The sequence below is a fragment of the Pleurodeles waltl genome, chromosome 12 (assembly GCF_031143425.1).
Source record: "Pleurodeles waltl isolate 20211129_DDA chromosome 12, aPleWal1.hap1.20221129, whole genome shotgun sequence".
Taxonomy (NCBI): Eukaryota; Metazoa; Chordata; class Amphibia; order Caudata; family Salamandridae; genus Pleurodeles; species Pleurodeles waltl.
Window position 1 is genome coordinate 39,645,930 of NC_090451.1, and position 19,543 is coordinate 39,665,472.

Below are 19,543 nucleotides of genomic sequence, written 5' to 3' on the forward strand. Positions count from 1 at the left end.
GTGTGAGACAGAGAGAAAGTGAGAGAGTGTGTATGTGTGTAAGTGTGTGTGTGTGTGTCAGAGAGAGAGAGAGATAATGTGTGTGTGTCTGTATGTGTCAGAGAGAGAAAGAGAGATAGTATGTGTGTGTGTGTGTGTCAGAGAGAGAGAGAGAGAGAGGTAATGTGTGTGTGTGTGTTTATGTGTCTGTGACAGAGTGAGAGTGTGTGTGTAAGTGTGTGTGTGTGTGTGTGTGTCAGAGAGAGAAAGAGAGATAATGTGTGTGTGTGTGTGTTTATGTGTCTGTGACAGAGAGTGAGAGAGTGTGTGTGTGTGTGTTTATGTGTCTGTGACAGGTAGAGAGTGTGTGTGTGTCTGTGTGTGTGTGTGCATGTGTTTATGTGTCTCTGACAGAGAGAGAGTGAGTGTGTAAGTGTCTGTGTGTGTGTGTGTGTGAGAGAGAGAGAGATAATGTGTGTGTGTGTGTGTGTGCGTGTGTGTGTTTATGTGTCTGTGGCAGAGAGAGAGTGTGTGTCTGTGTGTGTGTGTGTTTATGTGTCTGTGGCAGAGAGAGAGTGTGTGTAAGTGTGTGTGTGTGTATGCGTGAGAGAGATAATGTGTGTGTGTGTTCGTGTGTGTGTGTTTATGTGTCTGTGACAGAGAGAGAGTGAGAGTGTGTAAGTGTGTGTGTGTGTGTGAGAGAGAGAGGGATAATGTGTGTGTGAGAGAAAGAGAGGGAGATAATGTGTGTGTGTGTGTGTGTGTGTTTGTGTGTCTGTGACCGAGTGTGTGTGTGTGTGTGTGTGTGTGTGCGTGTGTGTGTGTGTGGGTGTTTATGTGTCTGTGACAGGTAGAGAGTGTGTGTAAGTGTGTGTGTGTGTGTGTGTTTGTGTGTGTGTTTGTGTGTCTGTGACCGAGTGAGAGTGTGTGTGTGTGTGTGTGTGTGTGCATGTGTGTGTGTGTGTGTGTGTGTTTATGTGTCTGTGACAGGTAGAGAGTGTGTGTAAGTGTGTGCGTGTGTGTGTGTGTTTGTGTGTCTGTGACCGAGTGAGAGTGTGTGTGTGTGTTTGTGTGTGTGTTTGTGTGTCTGTGACCGAGTGAGAGTGTGTGTGTGTGCGTGCGTGTGTTTGTGTGTCTGTGACCGAGTGAGAGTGTGTGTGTGTGTGCGTGCGTGCGTGTGCGTGCGTGTCAGAGAGAGCGCTAGGCACTATAAACGGTGCCTCCAGACCGGGAGAGGTTGTGGTACCGGCTAGTACTGGCAGGGCTGGGGTTGGAGAAGATGATGTCTACTCCCCCTGGGGTCCCTCACGGGCCTCTAGGATTCTGCCACAGATGCACTCGGAATGTGCGAAATGCACTTCATTTGCTTTTACCTAATTACATGAACTTTTGGAAAACGTATGCATAAATACATGGCATTGTACGAAACACAAAGCAGCATTTGGCGCTATGTTTCTGCGCAAAATGCAGCCGTGGTTCCGTGTTGGAGGCAAAGATTCATTCAGTAGTAAAAGCCTGCAAGAAGCACGGGTTCTGCAGACCGCGGCTGCCTATGTCCCGGGTACCGTTGCTCATGAGTGCTCGCAGGACTCTTCCGTACAACTAGCACATAATTGTGCAAAATAGTGAAAGGGCATCATTTTGGAAATTTCACGTAACAAGCGTAATGCAAAATTACAAAATGTACGCAAGATTACACCGGCGTAACATAGATTTAACCGAGGCCTAGAACAGCCAGCTTGCTCCGTGGCCCTGTGGCCCAGTGGCTCTGTATTCTGGGAAGGGGCCCACGGGAGAGTTTACACCTCTCCGCTGTTATGTGGCCTGAGACGCATGTGCTTCCTGGCTGATTATAAGGTTCCTTAATCTCAGTATCACTTGACTGTGTCCTGTGTGGTGCATAGGTTCGCGCCCCCGCGCCTTGCACCGACAGACTAGTGTCGTGGTTCATGTGTGCCTCACCCTGCACTCCCCGGGCTCTGTGTGCACTGGTCCAGTGCAAAACATTGTGCAGGAACTGGTAGCGCACGGCCTTATCTTGTGATGGCACACTACAGAAACAGCACACACCTAGTGCTCTGCAGTGCGCATGTCCAGCAGACAAGGTTCAGGACATGCATGCATATGTGACGCGTGATGGCACCATGCACACAACTAGTGCTCTGTAGTGCGTATGCCCAGCATGCCAGATTTAGGACATCCATGCATATGTGACGAGCGATGGAACCATGCACACTCCTAGTGCTCTGCAGTGCGCATGCCCAGCAGGCCAGGTTTAGGACATACAGGCATGCATGATGCGTGATGGCACTATGCACACACCTAGTGCTCTGCAGTGCGCATGCCCAGCAGGCCAGGTTTAGGACATGCATGCATATGTGACGCGTGATGGCACTATGCACACAACTAGTGCTCTGCAGTGGGCATGCCCAGCAGGCCAGGTTTAGGACATGCATGCATATGTGACGCGTGATGGCACTATGCACACAACTAGTGCTCTGCAGTGGGCATGCCCAGCAGGCCAGGTTTAGGACATGCATGCATATGTGACGCGTGATGGCACTATGCACACAACTAGTGCTCTGCAGTGGGCATGCCCAGCAGGCCAGGTTTAGGACATGCATGCATATGTGACGCGTGATGGCACTATGCACACAACTAGTGCTCTGTAGTGCGTATGCCCAGCAGGCCAGGTTTAGGACATACAGGCATGCATGATGCGTGATGGCACTACGCACACACCTAGTGCTCTGCAGTGCGCATGCCCAGCAGGCCAGGTTTAGGACTTGCATGCATATGTGACGAGTGATGGCACTCTGCACACACCTAGGGTTAGATGTAGGAAGGCTTTTGCGCCTCGCAAACGGCGAAAGACGCCGTTTGTGAGGCGCAAAAGCACTTACGCGATGCAGAGACACATTTTGCAAAATGTGTTTCAGACTCGCAGATAGGAAGGGGTGTTCCCTTCCTATTTGCGAGTCGCATCGCGATGTAGAGTTGATTTGTGACCGCGAAAGCGGTCGCAAATCAACTCGCAGTTACCATCCACTTGAAGTGGATGGTAACTCATTCGCAAACGGGAAGGGGTCCCCATGGCACCCCTTCCCCTTTGTGAATGCACACAAAATTATTTTTTCAGAGCAGGCAGTGGTCCTATGACTACTCTGAAAAAAAACGAAACAAAAAGGTTTCGGTATTTTTTCTATTTGCAGCTCGTTTTCCTTTAAGGAAAACGGGCTGCGAAGAGAAAAAAAAAACCTGCTTTATTTAAAATCAGTCACGGACATGGTGGTCTGCTGTCTCTAGCAGGCCACCGTCCCCGCGAGTGCCTAGACTCGCTATGGGGTCGCAAACTGCGACCCACCTCATTAATATTAATGAGGTGGGTCTTTGCGACCCCATAGTGAGTCGCAGACGGTGTCTGAGGCACCGTTCTGCATCGCGAATTGCGAGTTGCAATTTGCCACTTACCTACATCTGGCCCCTAGTGCTCTGCAGTGCGCATGCCCAGCAGGCCAGGTTTAGGAGATGCATGCATATGTGACGCGTGATGGCACTATGCACACACCTAGTGCTCTGCAGTGCGCATGCCCAGCAGGCCAGGTTTAGGAGATGCATGCATATGTGACGCGTGATGGCACTATGCACACACCTAGTGCTCTGCAGTGCGCATGCCCAGCAGGCCAGGTTTAGGAGATGCATGCATATGTGACGCGTGATGGCACTATGCACACAACTAGTGCTCTGTAGTGCGTATGCCCAGCAGGCCAGGTTTAGGACATGCATGCATATGTGACGAGTGATGGCACTCTGCACACACCTAGTGCTCTGCAGTGCGCATGCCCAGCAGGCCAGGTTTAGGACATTCATGCATATGTGACGCGTGATGGCACTATGCACACAACTAGTGCTCTGTAGTGCGTATGCCCAGCAGGCCAGGTTTAGGAGATGCATGCATACATGACAAGGGATGGCACGCTGCACACACCTAGTGCTCTGTAGTGCGTATGTCCAGCAGACAAGGTTCAGGACATGCATGCATATGTGACGCGTGATGGCACTATGCACACTAGTGCTCTGTACTGCGTATGCCCAGCAGGCCAGGTTTAGGACATCCATGCATGTGTGACGAGTGATGGAACCATGCATACTCCTAGTGCTCTGCAGTGCATATGCCCAGCAGGCCAGGTTTAGGACATGCATGCATATGTGACGAGTGATGGCACTCTGCACACACCTAGTGCTCTGCAGTGCACATGCCCAGCAGACCAGGTTTAGGACATGCATGCATATGTGACGCGTGATGGCACTATGCACACAACTAGTGCTCTGCAGTGCGCATGCCCAGCAGGCCAGGTTTAGGACATGCATACATATGCGATGCGTGATGGCACTATGCACACAACTAGTGCTCTTTAGTGCGTATGCCCAGCAGGCCAGGTTTAGGACATGCATGCATATGTGACGCATGATGGCAGTATGCCTGGCGCGTGATGACACTATGCACACATTTAGTGCTCTGCAGTGCGCATGCCCAGCAGACCAGGTGGAGGCCATGCATGCATGCCTGGCACGTGATGACACTATGCACCCACTTAGTGCTCTGCAGTGCGCATGCCCAACAGACCAGGTGGAGGACCTGCATGCGATAAAGGTGCAGCTTCCTGAGGATGCAGAATACAATGTTACGCTGCCCTACGGTGCACATTTCGGTTTATTCTCAACTGGCATTCACTGTGGCCCTGTGGACAAAAGTGTGCCAGCTTTGGCTCATCAGTGTGCAACAATGGGAACCTTGGCACGTATGTATGGAGACACAGTAAACAGACCTGCTCCAGACATGGGCCCAAGACTGTTTTTAGCTCCAGCTTTAGACAAGTTTTTTCCATTTCACTAACATTGCGTGTGTAATATACTTCCTTTTATGGTCTTTCAGCCATCCCTCTTCATCCATTGGTCCTTTCTTGTGTCATTCACATACTTCCACCCAATGCAGCATAAAGCTAGGGAAAAAGGTACAGCCCACTTCAGCCATTGGCTAACTTCACTGTGAGTGAAGCACTCGCCTTCCAACAAGCAGCACATCCACACACACAGCAGATTTTTTGCTTTGAGTCATTTGTTTTATTTTGGCGAGGGCCCGGCAGCTGCCTCGATAATAAAGTTGTACAAAACCATTGATAAAACAAAGCAAGTATTGTCAAAGCCTGGCTGCCATGGCAGGAGCTATTGGCTTTGCCAGTGTTTGTTTATTATTCACCCCTGGAGCAAATGCACTGGTTACTGGGGGAGGTTGCACCACAGACACTGCAGCTCACAGACAGTGGTGCCAGGCGCTTCTGGTGTGAGGCTGGCACCCTGCCAACCAGCGGGCGCCGCCGCCCCCGAGGGGGCATACCTGGCACTCAGCCCACATAGGAGGCATTATGATTTAAAAATGTTTTATTGAAAATGTACATAAAATGCACATATAACGGGTTTCATTTTTCTGATCCCCATTGAAAGATTTACATAAAAGACATATAATCGAGAAATGTGTGAACCGGATCTACAAAGCACACTAACCTGCCCCCCCCCCCCCCCCCCGCCCTTCCAGGGGGAGCAGTGCCCCCCGCTATTTGAATGTGACGTTGTGCGCTTCATATAGCGCTTGTATGCCATCTCCTAGCGCTGCTTGTAGAACCGGAGGGGCCCGCGGTTCCGGGATCCTGTTAACAAGTTCACATTTTTTCAGCCCAGGCCAAAATTGGGCCATTAAATGTAGGAAAAGGAGACAGAAACTGCGTTATTTAAGCACCTTTTGAGGAAACAGAGCAGAGGCGGTTATTCCCTCCTCATATCTGACCGGCTTCCTGGCGCTAAAATGGATGGGACTTGGCACGAAAAACGTGCAGATCCTGCGAGGGGTGAACCCCTGCCGTGTGTGCTTCGGGTGGGGCCACGGAGTGTGTAAAACAAGGGCAACCTCAGGATGACCGGGCCCCTGACACACCGGGGCTGCGAGGGCCCCTGACACACTGGGGACCCCAGACATACCAAGGCCCTGACACACTGGGGACCCCAGAAATACCGGGCCCCTGACACACTGGGGACCCCAGAAATACCGGGCCCCTGACACACCGGGGACCCCAGAAATACCGGGCCCCTGACACACCGGGGACCCCAGAAATACCGGGCCCCTGACACACCGGGGACCCCAGCCATACCGGGCCCCTGGCACACCGGGCCTCTGGCACACCGGGGGCTCCGACACACCGGGCCCCAGACACACCGGGGGCCACTGACACACCTGGGCTGTGAGGGCCCCTGACACACCGGGACCCCAGACATGCCAAGGCCTTGACACACTGGGGAGCCCAGACATACCGAGGCCCTGACACACCCGGGGCCCCTGACACACCGGGGACCCCAGACAAACCGGGGGCCCCAGACATACCGAGGCCCTGACACACCGGGGGCCCATGACACACCGGGGCTGCGAGGGCCCCTGACACACCCGGGGCCCCTGACACCTCTTACCCTGGTTATGTCCTCCCATGCAGAGATAACCTGTATTTTTAGACACATTTCACAAAAGACAGGCGCACTCCCGACCCCGAGGCTTTTTATATTTTTTATTCAGAAATGTCGATGTCAAAGTGGGGGACGGCGCGAGGACTAGGGGGGTCGGCGGTGCAAGACGTTCACCTTTTTAACCCATGTTAGTCAAGATCTCTGGACGCTGTAGACACATCACACCCCCTAGTTCTTCACTCAAAGCGCTACGAGTCCGCACGCGTTAGTAGGAGCTATACAAACGCACACGATAACATAAAACTTCAACGTAGGGCGCCTGTTCTGGCCCCTAAATTGTGCCCTATATTTCTGAAAAACGCCCATTATAAGGGCCCTTCATGTAAGCGCTAGCTCGCCCCCGCGACCCCCATGTTTACAAATATTCACTAAACGGCTGCACGCTGTGGTAGAGCGGCGGACCAGAGGTGGAGGCACAGACAAACAGCCCCCGCCCGGCGGACCATGCTTATTATGAATAGTGACTCGTTCAATATTTCAAGTTCGCTACGAGACTTACTTTCCATTTTAAAATACATCGAAATGTGTGTTTTGTTTTTATAATTAAATGCGACAAGAGTGCAGCATGAGTGATATATATATATATATGTTAGAAAGAAAAGAATAAAATAAATCTTTCAGAGTCCCTTTGACACATAAATATTCGACCTAACACCATTATAGGCGTAGGGACATACTGAACATGTTTTTCCTTTGTAGAGTTTCTTTTGTCCCCAAAAATAAAAACACCAACATGAAAAGGTAGAAAAGGAATATAAATATTTTACTGCTCATTTATGAAGCAGTGGAATGGTATTTCGAGGGGTGGAATGTTTAAAAAAAAATAGGAAAAACGCATTTAAAATAAAGACACTATATTGTAATGTTTTGTGGCGCCTCCTACACGGTCTCGAATTAAGAAACACGGCATTTGAAAGTACTTCAAATTCAGTAAAAAAAAATTAGTAAAACTCGTGCGGCCACGTGTAGATTTTATTCTGTCCGCTTGGATATTACAAACATACGAACAAAATAAACAAAGTTATAAAAACTCGATATCACCTAAAACATATTTTCAGGAACACTTTTTTGTGTTGTAACGCATCGCATATATAATTAAAGTCGGGATAATCGCCGACAATGTTAGTTTGTACAAATCACCGGCGCTGTCTGTTTTCTAAAATCGTGAACCAGCGAGAAATGATCGCTTCAGGTGTCCAGCTTCAGGTCAGGACAGTCCTCTAGGAGCTATAGCACAGACCGGGTGTGAGGAGCCGGGGGGTCTAGGCAGGACGCCTAGCATGTACCTGATGGGGGCTCTAGAGAAGAACCCCGCTAATGCACCTGCTGAGGGGGGGATGGGGGGCTCTAGACAGGTCCCCCGCGCATGCACCTGTTGAGGGGACGGAGACAGGACCCCCGCACATGCACCTGCTTGGGGGCTCTAGAGAACACCCCCGCTAATGTACCTGCTGAAAACAGGGGGCTCTAGACAGGACCCCCGCGCATGCACCTATTGGGGTGACGGAGGCAGGACCCCCGCACATGCACCTGTTAGGAGGCTCTAGACAGGACCCCCGCGCATGCACCTGTTAGGAGGCTCTAGACAGGACCCCCGTGCATGCACCTGTTGGGGGGACGGAGGCAGGACCCCCGTACATGCACCTGTTGGGAGTCTCTAGACAGGACCGTGCATGTACCCGCTGCCACTCACACCTGAGGGCGCGGGGGCTCTCCTGCACAAAAGAGCTCACTAACAGTGCACACGGGTGTGTGTGTGTTTGTTAACTGTGCCCGTGGCCCAACCATACGAGTCGGTGACCTCAGTGCACGGGGAGGGGTCTGATACCTAAACGTGTCCGTGGCCTCAGTACACAGGGAGGGATCTGATAAGTACACGTGTCCGTGGCCTCAGTACACAGGGAGGGGTCTGAAAACCACACGTGTCCGTGGCCTCAGTGCACCGGGAGGGGTCACACGTGTCCGTGGCCTCAGTCACAGGGAGGGGTCTGATAACCACACGTGTCCGTGGCTTCAGTACACAGGGAGGGGTCTGATAACCACACGTGTCCGTGGCTTCAGTGCACTGGGAGGGGTCACATGTGTACGTGGGCTCAGTACACAGGGAGGGGTCTGATAACCACACGTGTCCGTGGCCTCAGTACACACGGAGGGGTCTGGTAACCACACGTGTCCGTGGCCTCAGTACACAGGGAGGGGTCTGGTAACCACACGTGTCCGTGGCCTCAGTACACAGAGAGGGGTCCGGTAACCACACGTGTCCGTGGCCTCAGTCACAGGGAGGGTCTGATAACTGCACGTGTCTGTGGCCTCAGTCAGAGGGAGGGGTCTGATAACTGCACGTGTCTGTGGCCTCAGTGCACCAGGAGGGGTCACACGTGTCCGTGGCCTCAGTCACAGGGAGGAGTCGGATAACCACACGTGTCCGTGGCCTCAGTACACAGGGAGGGGTCTGATAACCACACGTGTCCGTGGCTTCAGTGCACTGGGAGGGGTCACATGTGTACGTGGGCTCAGTACACAGGGAGGGGTCTGATAATCACACGTGTCCGTGGCCTCAGTCACAGGGAGGGAGGGGTCTGGTAACCACACGTGTCCGTGGCCTCAGTACACAAGAAGGAGTCTGGTAACCACACGTGTCCGTGGCCTCAGTACACAGGGAGCCATAGATGCGCCTTTGAACGTGGGGTGCTCAGGGGCGCGTGTGAATGACACCTCCCCCCACCAGTGTGCACTGCACAGGAGACACGTGTGTAGCCAGGTGTGTGCGTGACTCTGCAGTGCGTAAAACGGGGGTCAGGGGCTCTCTGAATGAAGGAGCCGGCACAGGGGGGCGCAGGGAGGGTCTGGTGATGACAGGACTTGTGAAACCTGGCGGGGGCGGGGGGGGCTCTCAGTACAGTGGACCCTGTGATTCGGTAGCTATTCAGGGGTGAAACGTGTCTGTGTGTGTGTGTGTGTACACACATATATAGATACATATACAGAGATTTATACATTTAAATACATATATGTATTAATATATATATGTGCGCGTGTGTATGTATAAATGTTTCATATGCGTGTATATATTTGTCTGGGATAGATAGGTAATGTGTGTCCATACGAACACAACTGTCACATGAGAAAATGAAGCTTGAGGTACATGGAAAATTAAAGTAGCTACTGGTGAACATACAATTTAAGGTTAATTACCCTAAAATGTTTGAAAAAGAGCGGAAAATAAAGTCAAGCCCTGGAAAATGAAACAGAAAGTAAAACCCGCCGCTGTGTTTATATATAAACAGACTAGCTGCCGCACACATGCAGAGCGCACACACCACACGTGTGGCCCGCACACATCACACATGCAGAGCGCACACATCACACATGCGGTCTGCAAACATCACACGTGCAGAGCGCACACATCACACATGCGGTCTGCACACATCACACGTGCTGCCATCACACACAGACCCACGTGCGGCCCGCACACATCACACGTGCAGAGCGCACACATCACACGTGCAGAGCGCACACATCTCCCACAGGCGTCGGAGGCCGTGTGTACTGTATTCGAGGCTCTGTCTGAGACATTCATAGTTCGGAATAAAGACTCCCGAGTGCTTCGAAGCCAGACTTCGGATCCAGCGGTGCTTTCGGGCTGCGGCTTTCGGGGGTCGGCGTGGGGGTTGCAAATTTAAGACGGATCTATACATAGAAGGTGATAAGCAGATGGGGGTGCATGTGCACGTAAAGGTGTGCGAGGAGGGCGTGCGGCGATGACGTGGCACTGCGGGGGCGGGTCCCAAAAGCGCCTTTTAATGTCGGGTTTGACTTCTAGGGGAGAAGAGGCGCTGTCCGCGCACCCCTCCCCCTCTCTCCCTCATGCAATGGCATAGTTAATATGGAGCGAGGGGGCACCCCGAGAAGAGGGAAGACGGAGGAGTGGTGAGGAGACGGAAGGGGGGTGCAGGTGAAGAAAGGGGGAGAAAGGAACACGAGAGACAAATACAGAAACAGAGAGTGAGTGAGAGAGAGTGTGTGTGAGAGAGATGGAGAGTGTGTGTTTGTATATGTGAGAGTGTGTGTGAGAGAGAACGTGTGTGAGAGACAGATATGGAGTGTGTGTGAGAGACAAAGTGTGTGTTTTTGCATGTGGGAGATAGTGTGTGTGAGAAAGAGAAAGTGTGCGTGAGAGAGAGAAAGTGTGTGTGAGAGAGAGATAGTGTCTGTGTGAGAGAGATAGGGTGTGTGTGTGTGAGAGAGTGTGTGTGAGAGAGATGGAGTGTGTGTGTGTGTGGGAGATAGTGTGTGTGAGAGAGAGTGTGTGTGGAAGAGAGATGGAGTGTGTGTATGTTTGTGTGTGTGAGAAATAGTGTGTGCATGTGTGAGAGTGTGTGCGTGTGTGAGAGAATGTGTGTGCGTGTGTGAGAGAATGTGTGTGCGTGTGTGAGAGATAGTGTGTGCGTGTCTGAGAGAGTGTGTGTGCATGTGTGAGAGAGTCTGCATGTGTGAGAGAGTGTGTGTGCGTGTGTGAGAGAGTGTGTGTGAGAGAGAGATGGAGTGTGTGTGGGAGATAGTGTGTGCTTGAGAGAGAGATAGTGTGTGTGTGGAAGAGAGATGGAGTGTGTGTGTGTGAGAGATAGTGTGTGTGTATGTGTGAGAGAGAGTGCGTGTGAGAGTGTGTGTGTGAGAGTGTATGTGTGAGAGAGTGTGTGTGTGTGTGAGAGTGTATGTGCGTGTGTGTGAGTGTGTGTGTGAGAGTGTATGTGCGTGTGTGAGAGAGTGTGTGTGTGTGAGAGAGAGTGAGAGCAGCAACAGATACATTGTGAATGTGTTCCACCGGTGCACGCACGCGTGTGTTTATAGACTGCTCGCCTCACGTCCTCTCTACAAATACAACATGTGATTTTTGCACACACATGCCAGAAAGAGCCACGCACTGCTGCCACAGAATAGGAAGTCTTGCGCCTGGCAGGCTGCGCCGAGCGGGGGTGTTGTGTACACGGAGCGCCGGGCGCTGTCCACACGGGGCCTAGGTGCACCCGCCGCCGTCTGTGGGTTATTCTAGGGGGCAGAGCCTGGGCATCGCCCCGCTGCTGGCACACACATATACCGGGCACTGATGCCCGGGGGCGCCCTTGTCACCGCCGCCGGCAGCACACGCCGCGAACACACACCCCGCACACTCACCTCACACACACCAGACACACCGCACACACACCGCGCACACCCCGCACAGGCGCCAGACACACCGCGCACACCCCGCACACGCACCAGACACACCGCACACACACCGCGCACACCCCGCACGGGCGCCAGACACACCGCACACACCCCGCACAAGCAGACACCTCGGGGTCCGGGGCTGTGCACCCCGCTTGCAGTCACACGGCCACCTCTGCAAGAGAGAGCTGAAGAGGGTTGTAAATAAAACCGGGTGTGTGGGGATAAAATCTGCCGAATATTCGTTTGAAATGTGGGAAATCTGCAGAAAACATTTGTTTAGAATGTAACCAGAAATGGCCAGAATATCTACGTAGAAGGTGGTAAATAATATGAAATATTACAGTAAAATGTGTGACTATTGTACTAAACTTAACACGAGACTGAGATGTATAATTGTTTAGAATAGTACACGAATTTCTGTGTTTATACATATATCTCATACATATATGCATGTGTGTCAATACATGTATCTATAGACACACACACGTGTGGGTGTGTGCGCCTCATCATTTAATACACCTGTGCACAGCCTTATTTACGCCCTTCGAATGTTTACACTCAACTTAATAACTTGTATTCTTGTGCGTGGATGTGTGTGTGTATATATATAAACCGCATTTTATACGTAAATAAATAGATGTTATTACGAATACATGCTTGTGCATACAGATATAAATAAACACATACAAATGTACACCCATATATGTAAAAACTCACATATCTATATACAGTTATACACATACACGAGGGTATAAAAAATAATTATTTTATCGAGTATGTATACAAATATGTGTGATGCCTTTAATGAATATTTGCATAGTTGTGTCAACAAACACCTACATCTATATGCATATAGGAACACACACGCCTAGGTAGGTATATTCATATAGATGTGTAGACACAAAAATACATTCACGTACTTCTAAAATACATTGTGAGCACATATATGTCTACATATATAGACTCACGTATGCAATCACATACAAACGTATGCATAGAGATAGTCAAGCATATATAATACAAACCCAGTTTGCGTGTGCCCATATCTGCAGAATATTAAATATATATACACGCGCGTATGAATATACTCATATTCACACATATATGTGCAGATAGATGTATGCATGCAATGACAAACACGCATCTCGCCTGATAAATGTATTTCGTACGAACTTCTGTATGTCTGTTGCATTCATACTAGTGCATAAACGCACCCCTGTACGCACACACATACATGTACGCATACACACTTGTACCCCGTACCCCAGTGAGCTGCACACACGCCCGCCCACATTTCCAGACACAGTACCCACCCGAGGGAGCTGCAAACACAAGTGCGCGCACACATATGTCACACTCACACACTCGTGTACCCCAGAGACCTGCACGTACACATATGTACACACACGCACGTGTACCCCAGAGAGCTGACACAAGTACACACACACGTGTACCCCAGAGAGAAGCACACACAAGTGTACGCACACATATGTACATACATACACATGTACCCCAGGGAGCTGCACACACATATACACGTACACACACGTGTTCCCAGAGAGCTGACACATAAGTACACACACACACACGTGTACCCCAGAGAGATGCACACACATGTGTACATACACACAGACGTGTACCCCTGGGAGCTGCACACACATATACACATATACCCACACTTGTACCCAGAGACCTGCACACATATATACATATAAACACGCACGTATACCCCAGAGAGCTGCACACATGTGCACATACTCACATATCCATACACACGTGTACCCCGGAGAGCTGCACGCACACACGTGCACGCACACGGCCCCGCGCTTGCAGATGACCCCGCAGAGCCTCTCCTGCCCATCCAAGCAGCAGTAAGCCCCCGGTGGGTGACCCCTGACCCTGTCTGGGCCCCCCCAGCCCTGCACCCCTCCTCTCCCCAGGTTGGCCCCAGCACCGCTTTGTCCCCAGCCCCTCTCCCCTCTTTCAGGGCCAGACTTTCCCAGCCGCCCCCCAACACAAAGGGCCGCTCTCGAGGGCTCTCGGCACAAGGGCGCACCAAGTTTAGGCTGGGGGCTGACCCGGCCCCCACCCCCAGCCCGTGCATTGATGACCGTGGGGGCGGGTTCAGGCCGAGCTGTGCCAAAGCCCCTCTCCTCTCTGCAGGGCCGGAGCCCCCCGAAGCCGGACCGTGCGCCTGGAAGCCGCTTGGAGGAGGTAGGCCTCGTGTGTGGACCTGTGCTGGTTCCGTGCGCCCTGGGCTCGGGCTGGGGTGGTGGGGGGTCCTCTCTCAGAGCTGGGGGGTGAAGTGATGGGAGGAAACACTGATGGTTTCAGCATCACCGACCAGCCATGCGCGGCAGCCGGGGTGTTTGTGGCTTAGAACCGCGGGGCCACCCCGGGGCCCTGTGTGGGGGGCCGAAGGTGGCTGCAATGGGCTCTGGGGTCCATCCGATACAACCTTGTTGGTGATGCTGGTGGCGAGAACGCAGCACCCGACGTGTGCGCCTGAGCGGGCTCCGTGGCTGGAAAGGCTCTCTTCTCTGAATAGATGAGAAGTGACATGTTACATCATTTTTAATTCATTTCTATTTTAATCCATTCTTTTGCTATCAGCTGAGGGGGGATCCCATGGCCGTGTGAGCATTTCCATCCGCGATGTGCGCGTTGTTTCATTTTGGTGTTTATGTATTTATTTGTATTTCAACTAATCATTGGCGTCACGAGCAGCGTCGACCAAGGGAGTTTGTTTTTGTCTTTGGTTTTCTAGCTGTATGAGTTTAGTCATTTCATAAAGCTAGAGAACCGAAAGTAGAAACCAATTCCGCGACCTTCCGGACAACTTCAGCCCCGAGGAGCCTGGAGGAGAAGCCACGAGCCTGGTCCTCAGTGTGAGGTGCACCCCTTGTGCCTGTGACGCGTGCTGACGTGTACTGGCAGCGTGTGCCATACATGTGCACCTGTGTGTTGGTGGTTCTGTCCGTGCATGTCCTGTGTTCCTGCACAATGCGGTTTATGTTCTTGCCTTGATGTCGTAAACTGGTGAACATGGGCGCAACCAAGAGCGCCCCATTAATCTCGCACTTTCATTACACCATTACCAGCCATGTTTTTCATCATGTATCTCTGTTTAAATGTAGAAAGGTTATATGGATTCTGAGGGAATTGTGTGTGTGTTCGAGAGATTCCTGGGTTTTGGCTTAAGGCGAGAGATGACTGGGTGTGGGTTTAAGGTGCAATGCGTGTCTGTGTGTCACTGGGCGTGGCTTAAGGCGTATTCACATATGTATGTAAATCATCCTATTTTTTAAAGCCAATATCTTCTGTAATTTTTTAAGCGTTGTTCATGGGTGATCTAGGATGGCAGAAGGGATATTTTGTTTTACCAAACTGCAGTAGGACTTTAGGGACACCTCAGTGTAATCGCATTTTACTGCCACCATAACTGTTTGACGATTAGCATTGCTAAGACCCAAGTAAAGACTGTGGTAAGAAGCCCGCTCAAGTTGGTTGGTCAATCGGTGATGATAGTCATAAGAGGATCTAACAACACATATCTGGGGATCTTATTCACAAGAAAGTCACGTTGGACCCCTCGTGGTTAAGGCAAAGGCGAATTCTGCCTTGTAGGCCATGAACGGCTTGGAGAGATTTAGCTTTCTTTACTGCTGCGAGCAAAGGCCACTCTCCCCTAAGGCCTACAATCGACAAAACATCCGGATTGCCCTCAGTGGGTGTGTGTGTCATGGACCCCTTCCTTTTTAGGAAAATTAGAAGGGAAGAGTCTTAAGAAAAGACTTCAGTTATTAATGTCTGATAGCATTGAAGGTTTAAGACTGAAATTACGCCTTAAGGGATTTCATTTGATGCCAAATCTATGGGATCAAAGCTTTTCATTAGTTTGTTTAGAGACAATTCCGCTTCAATAGCTGTGCTGGACTTTTGACCAGTTCTTCATCCCAACTTGGCCTGTGCAAGTTCTAAGAGACGCCAGTGCAAAAATTGTTTGGTAATCAAGAAATTACACTAGATCTCTCCTATTCTATTGAGCATTAAATCAAGCGAAGAGACATGAAGTGTGGATCAGAATTCTCTTCCTTCACAAGGGAATTCAGCTGTTTGGGAAAAAAGTTCACCTACGCTGTAGTGAAGTAGGCAAGATAAAATTGAGTTGCAAAGGGGATCTACATATGGTACACTATAGGTTATTTCATATCTTAATGTTGATGGTGCCTGACTGGGCCTAGTCGGGCGACAACATTTTCTATCTTGAAACTTCACTGTTGCACACAAAGAAAATTATAGTTGACTTTTCAAACGTTCTACCAAGTTGTGACACTTCCTAATTTTGTGCAGTAATTTGCTCAGCCTGGGAATTAGTGTTGTTTTGTTTTTTAAACATGATATTGTGATGCAGGCAAATCAATGACCTTTTATTAAGTATGTCTTAATACTTGGTATCGAATAAGGATTTTACTTTTGTTTTTTAGTTTTTTAATTACAATACACTAATCATTATCAGTTGATTTAAATTCCTAATTGGTTATTTTAATTTCCACATCATTGTGTTTCTAACAACATTAGGCAGGTGTTAGTCTTTTAAAGCATTTTAAATATAAAGAAGACATTTAGAGTCTATTGAGATGTTATAGAGTTGGATTTCGTTTTTAAAAGTAAATATAAGCCTGGAGTTTCACAAATAGTTTCACAGATAATCAAGTGTCTTAAAAATTACTCAGCGTAATCAGAGTTTAGCATCTTTCCTAAATCCTTGGTTTACTAATTCCTCATCGTCGTCTGCTGTCTGGTAACATAAGTTTGAGAGCGTATTTTATTTGTAGCATCCATAGGGACAAAACTATAGCTAACAGAATAATGCATATAGGTCTGTATGAATTTTTTTTATGTTAAACTGCTTTATCCTGTTCCATTTTACCTGTGGTTATATGTTGATTTCTTTAACTGGCTTCACCCAAGAATGCATCCCAGATATCTTTCACTGTTACCCAAGTGGGTGTCCATGTACCCGAAGGTACCACATTGTGTCTTCCTAAAATTCAAGTAATCGCAGTGCCTTTGGCATTGTCCCCTCTCGCTAGCTGGTGGCTTTCCAATTGTTAGCTGCATATAGTGGCTTGAAGTTCAAAACTCTGAATGATGTACAGATGTCACTTCTTGTATCTTTTGAAAGTATTCTTTCAGTGGTTTGATGTCTCCTGGTTGAGCTCTGGATATTTTTCACAGTTTTATAGACATTCTAGAGAGAATGCTCAGTAGGGAAACACCCAAACTAAACTAAAGAGTTCACCAAAGACAAAAGATCCCAAATAACCTACTGAGAAAATCATTTGATCCAGCAGCGTGTAAAATGTATAGGCACTCGGCTCCATCGATTATAAGGTGTTCCCTCTCCCTACGTAAGTTTCTCTTGAAAGTTACGATCCCGTGCAAGTCCACGAAGTCCAAGCATGAGAGGCCATAGTATTATTGCAACATAACTTTTGTTAAACCCATGTAGGCCACAAAAAAGAGAAATCCAAAAATATCTACCGCAAATCAGAGACAGAGTGAATTGGAAGCGAACATTTATTTTCCTCTCTATAGAAGAACAAAATGATGTGACCATTGTACAAATGTTCACTATCACAGAGCACGCGTGCCCACTCACTCTCATTCAGAACTTTACTCAAATGGCATTCCCCCAATACCTATATTATTTCCCCAGGAAATCCTCCCAGGAAATTCAAAAGGGTAATACATGTTACTGGAATTTGGATAATAGAGTTTTCACATTTGGTTTATAATGGGTGCCCTACAACCGCCTATATAGACACTTACACACTTCTAATTCTGTCAGGGTGGGGTCAGAATATTGATAGCACAAATATCATCTGATAGAAATATTGTGTCCTAAATTTAGTTTACAAAAATGTCATTTGGGCCGGGTCCCTGTGTCTAGTGCCCAGACTGCTCTATGGCAGAAAATCATCATTAAACACAATGAAGAGATGAACATTGGGTATAAAAAACAGATCAGAGGCTCAAGGAATGACCAGACACAGGAGTATTACAGACCCTTTCTCTCCCCTGGCTTTGCTGTTTTTATCAACCCTGTCAGTCAGATATTATTGCTAATGTATGGAATGTGGTCCTAAGTCCAGGTTTACAAAGAACAAGCATATAGATTAAATACTCTTACAAAAAAAGACTGGTGAGTAAGAGATTGAAATCATTACTTGCCTTGAAGTGACCCTACGTCTTCGTTTGTGAAATATTTGATTGTCCGCACCGCAGGGTCATATGTGGTAAAACCTGAAATGTCTGTGAGATTACTAGTAGGCCACAGAAGTCGAGTACACACGTTGTCAGAGGCTCCAGGGATGGTTAGTGTTGTGGGCACCTTCGAAACGCAGCAACACTGCAAAAAGACATTAAAATGTCAATATCATCTATATTCCTCTTGGAATGTTCTTTATTCCCTTCCTGTATAATGTATCACATCCTATTGCAGACTCACAAAGTAGAACTTTAAGACAAAGTTTGTACGCTTTCTTCTAGACGTGACTTTACTATGGTAAACTTTCTCCCCGCAGGGCATTTTAATGTCTTAGATTAATTAACCGGGCAGATGTGGTTTTCTCAATGGGGTATATTCCAAGAGCAATGAGAGTTTTTAACTGGAGCCAAAATAATGGGAGAGCTGGAACTGTGGAAAACAGACAATGTTTATCCCTCACCAAGACCCAGCAGGGTCTGGGGAAGGTAAAGTGTCTATGGTTTGGTAGGATTTAAAGATGCAAATCTGGTCTTAGCAATAGTCTGAAGTGTGCAAGCTATATGACATTTGTGAAAAGGTGATGTTTCTGGAGGGTGAGTCAGTGATGCGAACGTGCCTGACGTGCTGCTTGTGGTGAGGTAAGCCCTTTCCCCTGATCTTTGGATACATGTTAGTGGCAGTTTTCAGATCATCAAAGACTAACCCCGAACACCTTATAGAAGTTGGAATCTCTCTTGTTTAACTGATTATTTCAGTATATCTGAGGTAATGTGCAGGTGACCTTTGCTTTGCTCCAATACACATTTGCAGAAGTCATAGGGTGATATTACATGTCTCATGGCTCGCTAGCAGGGCGATTGGTCCAAGATTGAGTCCTTAAGCAACCATTTGATTTGTAGTGTAAAGCACTATGAAAGTGACTGGAGTATACACAATACCACATGCGTAAAAGTCCTGAAAGGGCGTATACACAATACCACATGCGTAAAAGTCCTGAAAGGGCGTATACACAATACCACATGCGTAAATGTCCTGAAAGGGCGTATACACAATACCACATGCGTAAATGTCCTGAAAGGGCGTATACACAATACCACATGCGTAAAAGTCCTGAAAGGGCGTATACACAATACCACATGCGTAAATGTCCTGAAAGGGCGTATACACAATACCACATGCGTAAAAGTCCTGAAAGGGCGTATACACAATACCACATGCGTAAATGTCCTGAAAGGGCGTATACACAATACCACATGCGTAAATGTCCTGAAAGGGCGTATACACAATACCACATGCGTAAATGTCCAGGGGTTTGGCACAGTAGATAAAGGCACCCGATGCAAAGGCAGGGAAGGGTATTTGACCAAGATTATCTTTTATTTAGTGCAAGTGAAATTCTCCGATACGACTTATGGCGCAGGGTTCCACGGGGGACCAGGACGACTCTTACCACAAGACTTCAAGTTCTGGTCAGTGGTTTGTGGTAGATGCTTTGGCAGTGTGTCT

At 48.9% G+C, this 19,543-nt stretch overlaps 1 protein-coding gene across 9 annotated transcripts in view; it reads left to right on the forward strand.

The window, feature by feature from the left end:
- The window catches only part of LOC138267809 (uncharacterized), a 222,992-nt gene that overhangs the window by 88,868 nt on the left and 114,581 nt on the right, over positions 1–19,543 (forward strand). Inside the window, exon 1 of one of the 9 annotated variants that reach the window (XM_069217025.1) lies at positions 13,778–13,977. The exons of 7 other annotated variants lie outside the window; for them this stretch is intronic. The gene's annotated coding sequence lies outside the window, so the exon portion shown is untranslated. Of the gene's footprint in view, positions 1–13,777; positions 13,978–19,543 lie in introns of those variants that run through there. One more of the 9 variants, XM_069217024.1, reaches the window with a different exon arrangement.